Source organism: Homarus americanus, unplaced genomic scaffold, assembly GCF_018991925.1.
Source record: "Homarus americanus isolate GMGI-L3 unplaced genomic scaffold, GMGI_Hamer_2.0 scaffold19918, whole genome shotgun sequence".
Taxonomy (NCBI): Eukaryota; Metazoa; Arthropoda; class Malacostraca; order Decapoda; family Nephropidae; genus Homarus; species Homarus americanus.
In genome coordinates, this window is record NW_024744038.1 from 763,200 (window position 1) to 778,788 (window position 15,589).

At 46.4% G+C, this 15,589-nt stretch overlaps 1 protein-coding gene across 8 annotated transcripts in view; it reads left to right on the forward strand.

Moving 5' to 3' along the window:
* LOC121877622 (solute carrier family 49 member 4 homolog) overlaps positions 1–15,589 on the forward strand; it is a 125,460-nt gene that overhangs the window by 103,995 nt on the left and 5,876 nt on the right. The window lies entirely within an intron of this gene.

Genomic DNA, 15,589 nt, shown 5'->3' on the forward strand with positions numbered 1-15,589 from the left:
CGGAAATGTGTTCCTACATTTCCTGTGGTAATCTGTGTCTCTAAACAGCCAACCTATATGATTTATAGCAAACCTATCCTTCAATCACGTCCATTGTTACACGAACAATGCCCATTCATTCATAAATAGTGATACTACTACAGCAACGGTGCCATTTGGAGACATTGGTTACCACAGGGGTGTAGGAAACCACAGGGGTGTAGGAAAACATTTCTGCACTGTACCAGCATGTCTACTATCACTTCTATCTACTTCCTTATGTTATTTACTTATCAATATAACAATAAAATTAGTTCTGTACATAGTGTGTATATTATATACACTATGTACACTGAAAACACAAAGTTGCATGGCAGATAGCATCCTGAAAGTTTTTACTGGGAGATATGGCACCACTGCAGTGTAGAAGGCAGGAACATGATGCTCCTCCCTTCACCACACACACACACTACTACTTTTATATATATATATATATATATATATATATATATATATATATATATATATATATATATATATATATATATATATATATATATATATATATATATATATATATATATATATATATATATATAATGTGGCCTCCAGCCTCCCCCAATAGTCACAGCTTTGTCGCCATTTTATTACCTTGAAATTAAATATCCTAATACAAAAGTAGCTACCTTAGCTGTGTTGAGTTAGTTGAGTCACAGATCTATGCTACACTCATTGACTGTTGCCTCATAGTCAATATCTGTGACCGTTGTCGACTTTGGGACTGATGCTTTCGTTCCCCTGAGGCAAAACAATGCAGACCTAAGCAGAGAGAAGGACAGTCGACATCTCAACCAGGCTGTAACGCAACTTCTGGGCTGCTGCTTCTGTTCGGATAACACCCCAGCCAGTCTTGCATAGAAACATCTTGCACTCGGTCCCATCCCGCCAGAGGTTGAGAACTCCAGAGGAGTGAAGCTGCTTTGATCAACATTCAGAATTATCTTCTCATATGCTCTAATCTGTGTGCAGCATCGAGAGCAAGTTTTTTTTTTTTGGCTGGGATTAGCCTTCCCGGGCACAGGACACTGACCAACATCAGGGCCTGGGGGCGAAAATGTAATAATAATAACAATAATAATAATAATTATTTCATAGAAAATAAAATTTATAATAAAAAAATAAAATAAAATAAAATAATAATAACAATACAGTATAGTCTCGATTTACGCGGATATTTTATACGAGATTGGTCATTTACGCGGCACCTGTCCAGACGCGCCAATTATTAGTTACGCGGTACATTCCTGAATTTACGCGGGAAGCGGCGCGGGCAAGCTGCGCACTAGGTCGCTCTTGCGTCACCGCTGATGTCAGATGGCGTTTCGGACTGTGATTGGGCCACGCATCCTTACCACCCACGCATCCCCTTCTTTCCTGACGTGAAGAAATTCTGCGAGCAACATAATGTTCCATTCAACATTTTGTTGCTCCTTGATAACGCACCAGGACACTTGCCCCTATTGCTGGATCGTCACCCCAATGTAAAAGTGGTCTTCCTTCCCCCTAACACTACGTCATTAATCCAGCCCATGGATCAGGAGTTGATGTGAAACGTCAAGGCTGCTTTCTCCGCAAAGAAGTTTCGGTTCCTGAACGACTTCACCAACACCAAGGATGAATTGCAGAACCTTCTGAGTGGCACCGATAGCGAGAGCGAGGACGAGGATCCAGAACAAGATTTGGCGGAGCATGAAGTGCGGGTCAAGCAGTTCTGGAAACTGTTTAACGTCAAGAAAGCTGTTGATTTCTTGGTGGAGGCATGGAGGCAGCTGTCTGTGGCAACGATTCGTCACGCGTGGCGGCATGTGTTGGAGGGTATCCCAGGTGGGAGGCAGAGTCAAGCGGTGGCCGGTGAGGCTCAGCCTGTTGCTGTGGCATTGGACATTGCAAGAGAGGCTGCACAAAGCGTTAGAGCTGCAGGTTTCTCCGAGACCACCAACCATGACATCCTGGAGGTAATCAGGCAACCTGCGGTGACTGCGGAGGAGATATTAGAAGATGATGACGTCAGTGAACAGCCAGGTGTTACGGAAGAACAGGAACAGAAACTAACACATAGTGATGTGAAGGAGGTCATCGAGTTTGTTGAGAAAATCAAGCTCATCCTTGCCAAAGACCCAGTCAATCATCGCTATGAAGTGTCAAATAACCTTCTGTTGAAATCTATGGAGCCATAAGTCCAGATGTATCACGACCACATCAATGCTAGCCATCAACGAAACATTACTGAGTTCTTCACCCGCAATCCACCACAGCCACAGCCAGCCCAAGTCAGTGATATGATAGTGAGGATATGGACTTTGAGGGGTTTGACATGGAGGCCCTGCTAGCCTCTGTGGTGGATAGTGATACAGGTGATACAAGTGATACACCTGAGGGCCACTAATCTGCCATCTGCTTCAGAACCAGCCCTCCATCCCTGTGTACCCAGCCATCTCTTCTACTAACGTAAGTGTTAAAAAACCTAATATTATTGATATTTCTCTTGTATATTAATTGTGTGTGCATACCATCATAAAATTAAGATGTTATTTTTACTACAATGTACATATTGTGTCGGAAAAAGGGTAGTCTGGGGGTTGGCCCTGTCTCTATTTGTATTAATCCCATATGTTCTGTTATTTCGTTTACGCATTTCGCTCTATACGCGGACGTCGATGGGTTTAATTGACAGCGTAAAACGAGACTATACTGTAATAATAATAATAAAAAAGAACCATAAAGAAATACAAAAACTTAAAAAAGATCAAGAGTGAGAAACGATATATGTATGTTGTGTTGTCAATAGTAAGAGAAACAATTAAGACCCTGCAATTGTGTGTAAATCAGGCAGAAAGTCAGATCAGCAACCTGGGACTTGGTCACAATATTCGTGATGCCATATGGCAGCAGGGTCTGCCATGGTAATGGACCGTCGAATTTTGTTCAATTCATTGTTATCCACCTCACCTGTTGCATTCTGAGCTATTATGTAGTCTGTGAGGGCTGACGTGAGCTTGACTGAGTTCTGATGTTCAATGGCAGCAAGCTCCTCTGGATTGGTCAGTCCCATTCCTCCCAGTCTTGGTGGTAGTGCAAGGATTGACTTTTCTGTTGGGGTTAAGTGAAGGTGTTTCACTAATTTGGGAATAAAATTGACGCTGATGGCTTCTTCCAGAGGTTGGACGAGGGGTCTGACATCAGGGATAGTGTGCATCAGGTAATTCCAGCGATGCTTGACTCCATGGGTGAATACCACAAAAACTGCATGTGGCTCTTTTATATCAATATCAGACAGAGCTTGGATTTCCTTAACCCATTCAATTACCTTTCCCGTTACGTACTCGGTCTTGAAGTCCTTCGTGCCGATTACTGCATGTAGGTGTCTTTGGCCATCCTTTGTTATTTTAACCTCTCTTCCACCGAACACCTCCATTGCCCGTTCATAGTGTTCTGGCTTCACAATGAGGAAGGACTTGCTGGCATTTGGGTAGTACCCTATTTGTGGACCACGTGCTGTTATCAGGTTCCACCACTTTTTGATGTCCTCCACTTTTCCTGCTTCTGTAAGGTCATCAGCGTACGCCACTTGCTTGACTGTGGTTGTTTCAAATTTTATTGTGTGTTGGAGCACGGACAGGCCTAGTGCGTACATTGCCATGGCAACAAGGTCCCCCTACATCGTTCCCTCAGTTGACTGTATGATGGTATCTCCCCTTAGAGTCTTGAAGCTTGTTATACAGAAGTCTGTTGGGTTCCTATAGATTTTTCAACATACATTTTAAAGCTTGGACACTTGATCTTGATGTTGTGCCGTGTAGCTTTGCGGTTGATTATGTTGAATGCATTGGAAGCATCAACCAGGAGTACTGCCTCACAATTACGCTGCTCAAAAATCTTTCTCATGGCGTGAATGGCAGCTTCCCCTCCAGCCTGGTGGCCAGCACATACTTGCAGGTTCCCTGCAGCTGCCCTAACATCATCCTTTACCACCCCCATTATGCATTTTCCAATGATCCGCCTCAGCACTTCCCCCACTCCTATAGGCCTACATTCTGGATTTTTATCCAGGGGAATGAGACGGCAGGCCATCAGAGCATGAAGGTGATGGCAGTACGAGGTTGCTAGCTTTCTTGCAAGGGCAGCGATGGCATTGCAGAGATCACTTGCTATGGGGCAAAACTTGTTAGTGCTGAGGATGACTCTTCAACCGTCTGCATCCAGACCTGTGTCTTCAGTGCTTTTTTCACACCATCCCAACTGTTTTTTTCTCGAACGTGACAGCGTTTGGAGGGATATAGACACCCTGGAACCTGATGTTTTTCCTTCAGTTGTTGTAATGTCTCTCTATTTATTGGCAAAACACAACCGGAAGATTCCTCTGTGAGAGATCTTACCGCCAAAGACACTTTTCCCACACTCATCTTGTTACCAAACTTTCTGTCAACATCCTCGGTGTTTTGCTTTCCATCTTTTATAAATTTTAGTCGCTACTACTACTATTTTATTTATTTATTTTTTAATATATGGCCTCCAGCCTCCCCCAATAGCCACACCTTCGCCACCTTTTTATTACTTTAAAATTAAATATCCTAATACAAAAGTAGCTACCCTAACTGTGTTGAGTTAGTTGAGCCGCAGATCTATGCGGCGTTCGGTGACTGTAGCCTCATAGTCAATATCTACGACTGTTGTCGACTTTGGGGCCAATGCTCTCGTTCCCCTGAGGCAGAGCAATGCAGACCTAAGGAGAGAGAAGGACAGTCGACATCTCAACAAGGTTGTAACGTAACTTCTGGGCTGCTGCTTCGGTTCGGATAACACGCCAGCCAGTCTTGCATAGAAACATCTTGCACTTGGTCCCATCCCACCAGAGGTTGTGAACACCAGAGGAGTGAAGCTGCCCTGATCGACATTTAGAATTATCTCCCCATATGCTACTGCTACTACTTAGCTGTCACTCGGAATCGAGTATGATGATCATCCAGCTATGATTCAATAATATGAGTTATTAAGGATGTCACCTTCGTTGGTGAGCTCTGAGGTGACTAAAGAGGCCGATACAGGACTGGCAGTGCCGTCCACAGATGTTGCACGTGTGGAGGGCTACATATAGTGCAGGAGGGGTGGTGGCAGCGTCTTTCCGGCATTGGCGCTTGTCTGCCTCGGTATGCAGTCGGGCTAACTCAAAAGTATTGACACCTTCTTGTGAGGTGCTTCTCCAAATTTTATGATGTGGAGTAATCATCTCTCAGGTGAGGGGGTAAATTTTGCACTTTTTCAGGTTTGTCTTAACACTATCCCTATACCTTTTCAGTTGCCCGCCAGTGTTACGTTTACTATTTGTTAGGTGACTGTAAAGTAGCTGCTTTGGCAGTCTTTTGTTGTTCATGCAGGTAACATGGCCAGTCCAATTCATAGAAAATGGTATCCTCGATGCTCCTACAGTTAGTGTCGAAAAGAATACTTGCATTTGTTCTCTTGTCTTCCCAGCGAACTCAGAGGATTGAACATAAACTACGTTGGTGAAAGTTTTCAAGTGCCTTGAGGTGCCTCCTGTATGTGACCCATGTCTTACTGCCATATAGCAGGGTGGGAAGGAACACTGCTCAATATATGTGCAGCTTTGTAGATAATTTCAGCTCCCTAAAGCTAAAGACACAGGGACGGAGTCTGTCAAAGGCTCGAGATACACATCTGATACAATATTGAATCTCTTCATCGATGTCTGTGGGAGCTGAGATACTGAAAGTGGGTGACATTAGAGAGGGTAGTACCATTAAGCTGGATGGATGGTGGAGGTGTGGCTGAACCAGGGGCAGGCTGAAAGAGAGTCTTGAGTTTTACGTATATTCACCTCAAGGTCGAAGTGTGCATAAGCATCTGCGTAGGTGTTCAGGATCGCCTGTAGGTTGCATTCAGTGTGAGCTACAAGGGTGAGGTTGTCTGCATACTGAAGTTTAGTAATGGAAGCTGCAGACACCTTTGTTCATGCCTGGAGTCGTCTTATGTTGAAAAGACCCTTCATCCGGTACAGAATGTCCACCCTGCCGACTAAATTGGCACTGACACGAGTACGGGAAGCAGCCAAGAAAATGGAAGAGAGAGTTGGTGCCAGTATACATCCTTATTATACCCTTGTTTGAATGGGGAAGAATTCACATTGGGTGCCATTGTGTAGGACACTGCCGTTCATCCCATCGTGCAGTTGCCTCACTATGGCAATGAATTTTGGTGAACAGTCAAAACGGCTTCCCTGTTGACCGAGTCCAAGGCCTTTATTAGGTCAATGAAGGCCATGTACAAGTCATGGCGCTGTTTTCTGTACTTTTCCCGTATCTGGCGGGCAGAAAAGATATTGTCAGTGGTGCCACGTGATGGTCTAAAGCCACATCAAGATTCTGGGAGGAAGTTTTCTGCCTCAGGAAGAAGTCTGTTTAGGAGGACTCGGGCGATATTCTTGCCAACTGTTGACAGCAGCGAGATCTCACGGTAGTTGCCACAGTCTGACCGGTGTCCCTTGTCCTTATAAATATTGACATGGAGGTTTCTTTAAGAGCTTGGGGGATTTCCTCCTTTTCCCATATATTCTGCAGGAAAGAGTGGAGATGGCTGGTAAGCAGAGGTCCTCCTGCTTTATAGACCTCGGCTGGGATTCCATCAGGGCCTGAGGCTTTGTTATTTTCATCTGTTTCATGGCAGTAGCTACCTCATCTAGGGATGGAGGATAGCTGAGGTGGATCAGCTCTGGATGCTGAGGGACCTGCTGGGTAGTCAGGACATCCACATGTGCTCTTTCCAGCATTGAAGGATTTCTTCTTCATCTTTAATTATGGAGTGACTATTGGATGAGCGGAGGGGGGCTGCATCATGAATGATTGGCCCATAAAATGTTTTAGTGAAATTTAAAAATTCGTGCATCTTGTGTTGATTCACAAGTTTTTGTGTTTCACATGCTTCATTTTTTAACCAGTCGTTCTGTAGATTGCTAAGTTTGCGCTGGGCCGCCGCTTTCTTCTTGTGGAAGGTATCAGCTTTGGTTCGAGACTGAGGGTTGTTCTGCCAGTCAGTTAAAGCAGTACATTGATTTCTGGGTCATCTTCATCAAATCAGTCCTGGTGTATTCTTTTGATCTGGCCAAGGGCCTCTCTGCAGGTTTTTGTCATGGCAGTGTCGAGAACACCCCATTCAGCACTGGGTTGTTGTTGCCGGGTTGTTCATCAGCCCATATTCTAGCTGCTCTCTGAAGGCATGTGCTACCTCTGGGTCCTCCAAATGCTTAGTGTTAAAACCTTTTCTGCAGGCTTGTTGCCTTCGCTGTTTTGGGGCAACGTGAAGTGAAAGCTTGGCTCTTGACAAGCTGATGATCATTGTTGCAGTGGTCTGAGCCATGCATGGCTCTGGTGATGAGGACATCTCGGCAATCTCTTTCTATGACAATAATGTAGTCAATGAGATGCTAGTGTTTGGATCATGGGTGTTACCACGAACCCTTGAACTTGTCTGCCTGCCTAAACAAGGTATTGGTGATAGTGAGGTTGTGTACCAAACACTTGCTGAGGAGTAGGCCGTTGGAGTTACACTTGACGAGTCCATTTCTCCTTTTGAGTCTTTGCCAAATGTCAGCGTCTCTGCCAACTCTGGCATTGACTTTACCTAGGAGCACTACCTTATCTTCTCTGGGGATAGCGGTTAGCACTCTGTCAAGGTTGGCATAAAAGGCCTTCTTTATGTCATCCTATGCATCCAGTGTTGGGGCATATGCACTGATGAAAAAGGCATGACATGAGTGATTCCGTGGAACTCAGAGCGTCATGAGGCACTCATTGATCCCAACAGGCATTTCTGTTAGCATATATAAGATGCAGTGGCGGATGGCAAAGCCAACTCCATAAATGTGGTTTCTCTACTCAGCAGGCTTACCTTTTCAGAAGAATGTATGGCCAGACCCCCGTTCTGTGAGTCGTCCCTTGGCTGGGAGCCGGGACTCCCTAATGGTTGCTATGTCCATATAATATCTCACCAGCTCTTTTGCCACAAGTGCAGTTCTTCTTTCAGGATGCTCATTTGTTCCAGTATCCAGAAGGGTCCTGATATTCCATGCAGCAACCTTAAGAGGTTGTATAGTTTGTTTTTGTTTTGATCTGTGATTTTGATTGTGTTTTTGACCACATAAGGGTGACCTTATTGAGTGCAGTTGCCCAGTCAGGCTGGTTATTTAGGCAGGCTATGTTTAGGGCACCTTTTCTGGCCCCTTCCCTATGTGGGGTGAGTGGAGTGGGTTGTCAAGAGGGCTGCTCAGTCACATAGACAGAACTGGATTGTACTGCTGCCTAGATCTCAGTGCATAAACGACCATCTTATCTATGCTGTCCATATGCAGAGTTGTGACTAGAGACTTCCGGCAGTCATCTATGCCTGTCCCCGTCGCCACTCGTCCGTCGCCATTGGACTTTTGGGGGTATAGGGTGTTAGATGTTCTGGGTAATAAGTTCTATATACAGGAGAACACAAACACCTGTATAGTTTTGTAGGTTCGGTTTACTGGATAAGAGTATGTACACAGGGTGGATAGCACTGCTCCTAGCTAAGGTCCTGGTCAACTACCATAGACGGCGTATGGCAAGTGATACATTAGCAGCTTCCATCGTAGCCAGGCTATTGATAATTAGCGTGTGGGATATGGTAATAACATTGCCACACGCTGCTAGCTAGGCTGAATAAATATAAATGGAGCACATACATAATATACATACATGATACATAATCCAGCATACATAATATACATACACCTCCCTCCCCCCTATACGCTCATAGCAAAGTCTTGAGCGGACCTTTTCTTCTGGATCCGTTCTGAGCGTCGAGGGACTTCATCACTGGGAAGGGTATGGGACTCAACACTGGTGGCGGGGTCAGCAGAAGGCAGTGTTACGGGGCGGAGAAAACGGCGGTTCCTCCACCACACACGACCACTGGGTAACCGCACCTGGTAGTCCCGTGACCTGCCGAGACCCATGACTACGCCTACTTTGTCCCAACGTAGGGAGGTCGGGTCCTGAACACGGACTTGGGTACCGACACTCAACCTGGGGAGAGAACGGGCGTGGTCGTTGTAGCGGGCGACGACGTCCTGAACACGTTCGGCGGCTCGGCGATCACAATCCTCTGTCTTAGCCTGCCACTCCTTGGAGAAGGATTGAGGGTGAGCAGGGACACAAGAACGAAGGGGGCGCCCATACAAAACCTGGGCAGGGGAGCGTCCGGTGTAGTTGGGTGTGTTGCGGAGTTCAAGAAGACCCCGGTCGAAGGCCTCGCAGTCAATATTCCCAGAAGGGGCCACCTTAAGGATGAGGTGCTTCAAGGATTTGACAGCAGCCTCAGCGTGGCCGTTGGACTGCGGGTAATGGGGCGATGACAACGCATGCCGGACTCCCCATTGGTCAAGGAACGCAGCAAAGTCCCGGCTTGTGAACTGAGGCCCTCCGTCGGTTCGCAGGCGTACAGGAACGCCCACGTCACGGAAGTAGTGGCGGAACTTGCTGATGGTGGCGGCAGACGTCGTGTCATTACCGCACTTGATGACAACCGGCCAACCAGAGAGACGGTCGACGATAACCAGGAAGGACTTTCCTGACACACAGAAAAAGTCGGCCGACACAGACTCAAAGGGGCGGGTGGGGTTGTCGTCACTCATGAAGGGTACCTGCTGCTGGCTGGGTTGTAATACGTGGCGGGGCTTACACACCTGGACAGCATTGGAGATGTCGGGGTCGATGCCAGGCCGGAACACAGTCTGTCTTGCACGCCGTTTGGTGGCCTCGGCTCCACAGTGACTGTCGTGGAGGCGAGCCAAGGCGTGGGGACGTGAAGCAGCAGGGACAACTACCGAAGGAGAGGTGTCACTGGCCAGAGGTAGGGGTAGGGCGGCAGCAGCTTAGTTGCTGCTCCCTTCGTGCACCCTGTTGGCGTGTCTTACCTCGAGAATCGGTGTTGGGAAGTCCTGGGAGATGATGGCCAACTCTTGACAATGTCTGTAGGACAGCAAGGGAGTCGGGACACCATTATGCACGTCAATCCAGGCCTGACACGACCTGTTGCCAAAGGTGACATGTGCATAGAGTGAACCCAGGGCTGGGGCCATCTGTGAACCATCTGCCGTGACGCAGAGGTCCTCAGGAGGCGGTCCTAGATCGCTTGGAGAGAGCCCCAAGCATCGCAAATGCTGGGGACCGATGACTGTAGCATCAGCGCCGGTGTCGGGCAACATCTGAAGACGGGATGACACACCGCCGTAGGTCACGATGACGCTGATGTACTGGGGGGCTTTGGTCCTGGGATGCGAGTACACCCTCCTAAAATGGGTCGGGCTTTGTCCCGGGTCGTCGTGCCTCTGATTTGGCGACTGTGGGCGGCCCTCACTGGTAGAAGGGCGCTGAAGCTTCCGTTGACGCTGTTCCTTGGGTTTGTTGGAAGGGCAACACTTGTCATAGTGGCCCAGACGGCCGCACACATTGCACTGGACGCGTTTGGCTGGGCACCGTACTGTGAGTGACCAGTGGCCCTTACGGTCACAACTGTTGCAGGTAGACTGAACAGCTGGACATACCTGTGTTCCGTGCTGCTTACCACAGTTGTTGCAAAATGAACCGGGCGTGGACGTGGTGGGCGAAGGCGTAGGAGCAGACTTCTTGTCCTTCTTGTACCGGGAAACAGCGCGTACAGCTGTAGGGGGAGCTCGGATGGCAGAGGTGGCACACCTGGCAGCCTCATAGGAGCGACATATCGTCAACACATCCTGAAGAGAAGAGGAAGAGTCGGGGGAGGCAGGGCGTTGGACAAGTTCCTCGTCATAACACCCATCAGGATCACCTGCTTCAACTGGGTCTCCTCGCACTGCTGGTGGTGGCTAAACATATATCTACCTCTTCCGGGGCTCTCCCAAGACGTACATAAAAAAGCGTCAGACTCACCCTCATCTGTCTGCAGCTAAACAATTCCCTCCTGCGCCAGGCTTCATTCTGCTGTCCTTTGATGTGCCGTTGTAGAACGTCCAGTACCTCCTCTACGGACAGCGAAGAGGTTGGGGGTACCTGCAACGTATGTTCTAAGACACGCTGAACTTCCAAGGACAGGCACATACGCAGCTGGATGAGTTGTTTAGGCTGTGACAAACTCTGGAGATCCACCATTGTAGCATAATCAGCCCACCGCCGCCGCCATTCGCGAAAAGTCTGGAAATTTACATCAGGCTCCAAGATGGGCGGCGTTTGAGCTGCTGCTTTGGGTGGGGCTGGGGGGCGTGAAGGAAGCATGGATGAGGTATCTGAACCATTCAGTACCGAGGCAGTGTTAGAGCCAGGGGCTTGGTTAACAGTGAGGCGAGATATCAAGGCTTCAAACCGTGCACTGTCTTCCATTCTCCGTTGGTGGTCTCGTTCTGCCTCTGCTTGCCTTCTGTGCTCATCCGCCAAACGTCTGTGAGCTTCATCCTCGCGTCTCTCATCTCTCATAAACTTCATTAAGGCAATTATCTCTGGAGATAACGCTGAATGGTGAGGTGAAGGGCTGCGCGATGTTGTGGGAGCTGGGGTGTCATGGTCAGCATGGTCATCCATCTCTGGGGGACTATCATCCGCTTGACTCATCCAGGCGCTGGGTCCACGGCTACGTAAGGCATGAGACATAACTACTTTATCTGTGTACTGTGTCTTAAATCAGTGTTGACCGGTCAGCCCGTCGTATCAACAAGATTTCAGACAAAAAAATTTAATTAAATACACAGATAAGTAGGTTATATATATAAAATATATATAAGAAACAGCGCGGTCAGCAAGTGTTAGTACATGTATGTGTGTGTGTCCCAGGCAGGCAGAGCGTCTCGCCCCAGCTGTGAGGGGGGGTGGAGGCGGCGCTGTGAGGGAGGGGGGTGGAGATAGGAGTAGCTCAGTCGCTCTCTGTAAACGGTCAGAGGAGGGTGCGCTGAGCTCTACACCCCACAAATGCCCAGAACATGCCGTATACCTTGGAAATCCGTTCGAACAAGGTCACACATGAATGGCACGAAACACACAATGCACTAAACACTTCACAGAAAATCACTGTCACTGACACTGCTCAAAGTTGCGAAATTCTTCGAGGGATGACGCGGGGTTGACCCAAGGCGGGGATCCATCAGCCGGCTTTCCACAAACTTGCACTAATCACTCGTAATAATCCAGTAATCCTACGCACTGCGCCATGTTAGATGTTCTGGGTAATAAGTTCTATATACAGGAGAGAACACAAACACCTATATAGTTTTGTAGGTTCGGTTTACTGGATAAGAGTATGTACACAGAGGTGGATAGCACTGCTCCCTAGCTAAGGTCCTGGTCAACTACCATAGACGACGTATGGCAAGTGATACATTAGCAGCTTCCATACGTCGCCAGGCACATTAATTAAGCGTGTGGGATATGGTAATAACATTGCCACACGCTGCTAGCTAGGCTGAATAAATATAAATAGACACATACACATAATATACATACATGATACATAATCAGCATACATAATATACATACATAGGGGTTTTGATGATGATGATGAGAAGTATGATGAGCTGGATGATGGCTGTGCATGAGTTGATTTATGTGGTGAGGCAGGAGTGCAAGCTGCAACAACATATCTTGGATCTGTTTCCCTGATCCAGTGCTGCAAATGTTGCAACGACTGGGGAGAGGGAGAGTTGCAACGGACTGCCGATAACCCAGTTTGTTGGGTTTGTAGCCTGTCCATCATGCATTACCTTCATCCGCTGGTGTAGTAGTCGTTGTGTTCCCATGGTGGTCACCTCTTCTGCCTATACCGCCATTGGGGGTCTTGTGGGAGCTCTGTAATCATGTCTGCCTGATGTGGGGCTCCACCGCAGATTTTTCGTTCAGGGTTTACTCTTGTAGCCTTATACCTTCCAAGGTAACGAGGCAGTGGTTGGTAGGTACCAGGGCGTGTCCACATGCCAGTGGGCCTATGCGCCGTCCCTCTTGGGTCCAGTGCTGCTCCAAGATCCACTGCTGGTCTAGCTTGGGCCCACGAGGCACCCAGTTACTGTGTGTTGCCAGGAGGAGGCACAGCAGGAGTGTTGATGGTGAAGAGGCTGTGTACTGGCAGGGTAAGACTTGTGCAAGTTGTTTCCCTGTTCACCACGAGGGCTAGCCAGCGGCAGTAGCTGAAAGCGAGAAGAAGCAAGCATTGCTTGCATCTTAACACTAGCATAATGCTGCCACACTAGGCACATCTCTCTCTCTCTCTCTCTCTCTTTTTCCACACACTCATCTATTTTGAGCCACAAGTTGCCAAGTCATATAAAATAAGTTTTTCTACAGATGTGGAGCCCTTAGCAAATCCCACAGAACCCTAGCTTAATGTTATTTAAACTACATCAGTCACCAATTAGCATATGACCAGGGATGACATAATTTACGTCAATGACTATTAACGGGTTACGGTCAAAGGTACTCATTGTTTTTCTGGAGGGTCACTTAGCCTTATAATTTATCCCAGTGAGAGTGGTGATGGTTATGATATTTTTCAGCAAGTCATTATTGTATCTGAATGTTAAATTTACAAACCTGCTGCATAAAAGACCACCTCTTATTTATGTATGTAAATTCTTTAATTTAACAGTACAGTATAGTCTTGATTTACGCTGATTTCCTTTACTCGGTTGGTCATTTACGCGGCACCTGGCCAGACCGGCAACTATTAGTTATGCGGTGCTTTCCATCATTTTCGCGGGAAGCGGCGCGGGCAGGGTGCTCGCTAGGTCGCCCGATCAACAAAACATTACCGAGTTCTTCACCTGCCACCCACCACAGCCAGCCCAAGTCAGTGATAGTGAGGATATGGACTTTGAGGGGTTTGACAAAGAGGCCCTGCAATCCTCTGTGGTGGATAGTGATACAGGTGATACAAGTGATACAGGTGAGGGCCAATAATCTGCCCTCTGCCTCGGAACCAACCCCCCATCCCTGTGTGCCCAGCCATCTCTTTTACTAACGTAAGTGTTAACCGAAATGGACGTTGTCCGATCATCACATAAACTTTATATTTATACTTACGTGTATGTGGAATACTATATACGTATATATACACTTTTACTCTTAAATCACTACTGTAATGTGATACAGGTGATTAATTTTTATCTCTTGTGCAAAATATATGACGTTTATATTCAAATTATTCGCTGTCTTACAAGGATTCCAGCAATGCAAATTATATTCTCCTAACTTTAGTCTGTGATATTATATAAGATAAACACTGTAAGCCTAAAACCCTGGCTGGGCAGATGGGGGAGAGGGAGGAAGGGGGAGAGGGAGGTGAGGTGAGGTACGTTTGACAGTTGGCACCGGCCCAAGGTCTAATGCATGTTTATTTATCAGTCCTTAAGTGACTAAGCTTCTCTCTTATAAAAAGCCAGTGAAATGACCTGGTTGAATATAATTTACATTGCTGGGATTCTTGTAAGATAGTAATTAATTTGAATATAAACAAGCTATAATTTGCACTAGACATAACAATTTTAGTACCGTAATCAATTTAGTACATGTATACTCCAGCTTTGCACTAAGGTCATTTATTTCTTTTACATTTCTTTTAGTATGGTGTGTGCATGTAAATGGATAAAAGTAAATGAAGAAATTTATGTATATCTACCCAAAAATACAGTTGAAAAACTTTATATAATAAAATGTAATACAGTACTGTACACTAATGTACAGTGGGGTATGCTATAACGAACGGATCCTACTACGAATATTCCTATAACGAACGGTTTTACCTATAAAATTGAGAATGCTATAACGAACGCAACTCCTACAACGAACGCGGATGAATACCGGACTATTTCGCCTGGCGCATGAATATTGTTGTACCGCGACCCACAACAAGAGCGTCAGGCGCCATCTTTGTCTCATTGTGTAGCCAGTGCACCACTGTTATTGTTGAAATTTCGTCTTTTGATGTGGAAATTCGCGTTATTTGTATAACTATTTTGTTATACAAGTATACAATTGTAACAATGAGTCGTCCAAAGCGAGTGAGAAAGCTAATAACCCTTGAAACTAAGAAAGAAATTATAAAGAAACGTGAGAATGGAAGAAGCATTGCGAAACTTAGTGATGAATATGGGATGGCTAAATCGACTATATGTACGATTTTGAAGAATAAAGAGGAGTTAAAAACTGTGCAAGTGGCTAAGGGAATCTTTAGACTTAGCAAAGCAAGGTGTAATGTGATTGAAGAGATGGAAAATTTACTCTTAGTGTGGATAAAGGAGAAAGAAATGGCAGGTGGTAACATTAGTGAAGCTATAATTTGTGAGAAGGCTAAACAATTGTTTGAGGACCTTAAAGCCAAGACTCCCAGTGGAAGTGATAGTGCTGTGCCATTGTTTAGGGGTACCTGCATGCTGAATAACACTAAGGTAAAATAAAGTACCGTATTTTTTACATTTTCCACAGAATTTTTTCAGTGTTAAGTGGTTGTATTTGGGGGCCTGGAACGGATTAATCCTATAACGAACGAATGCTAT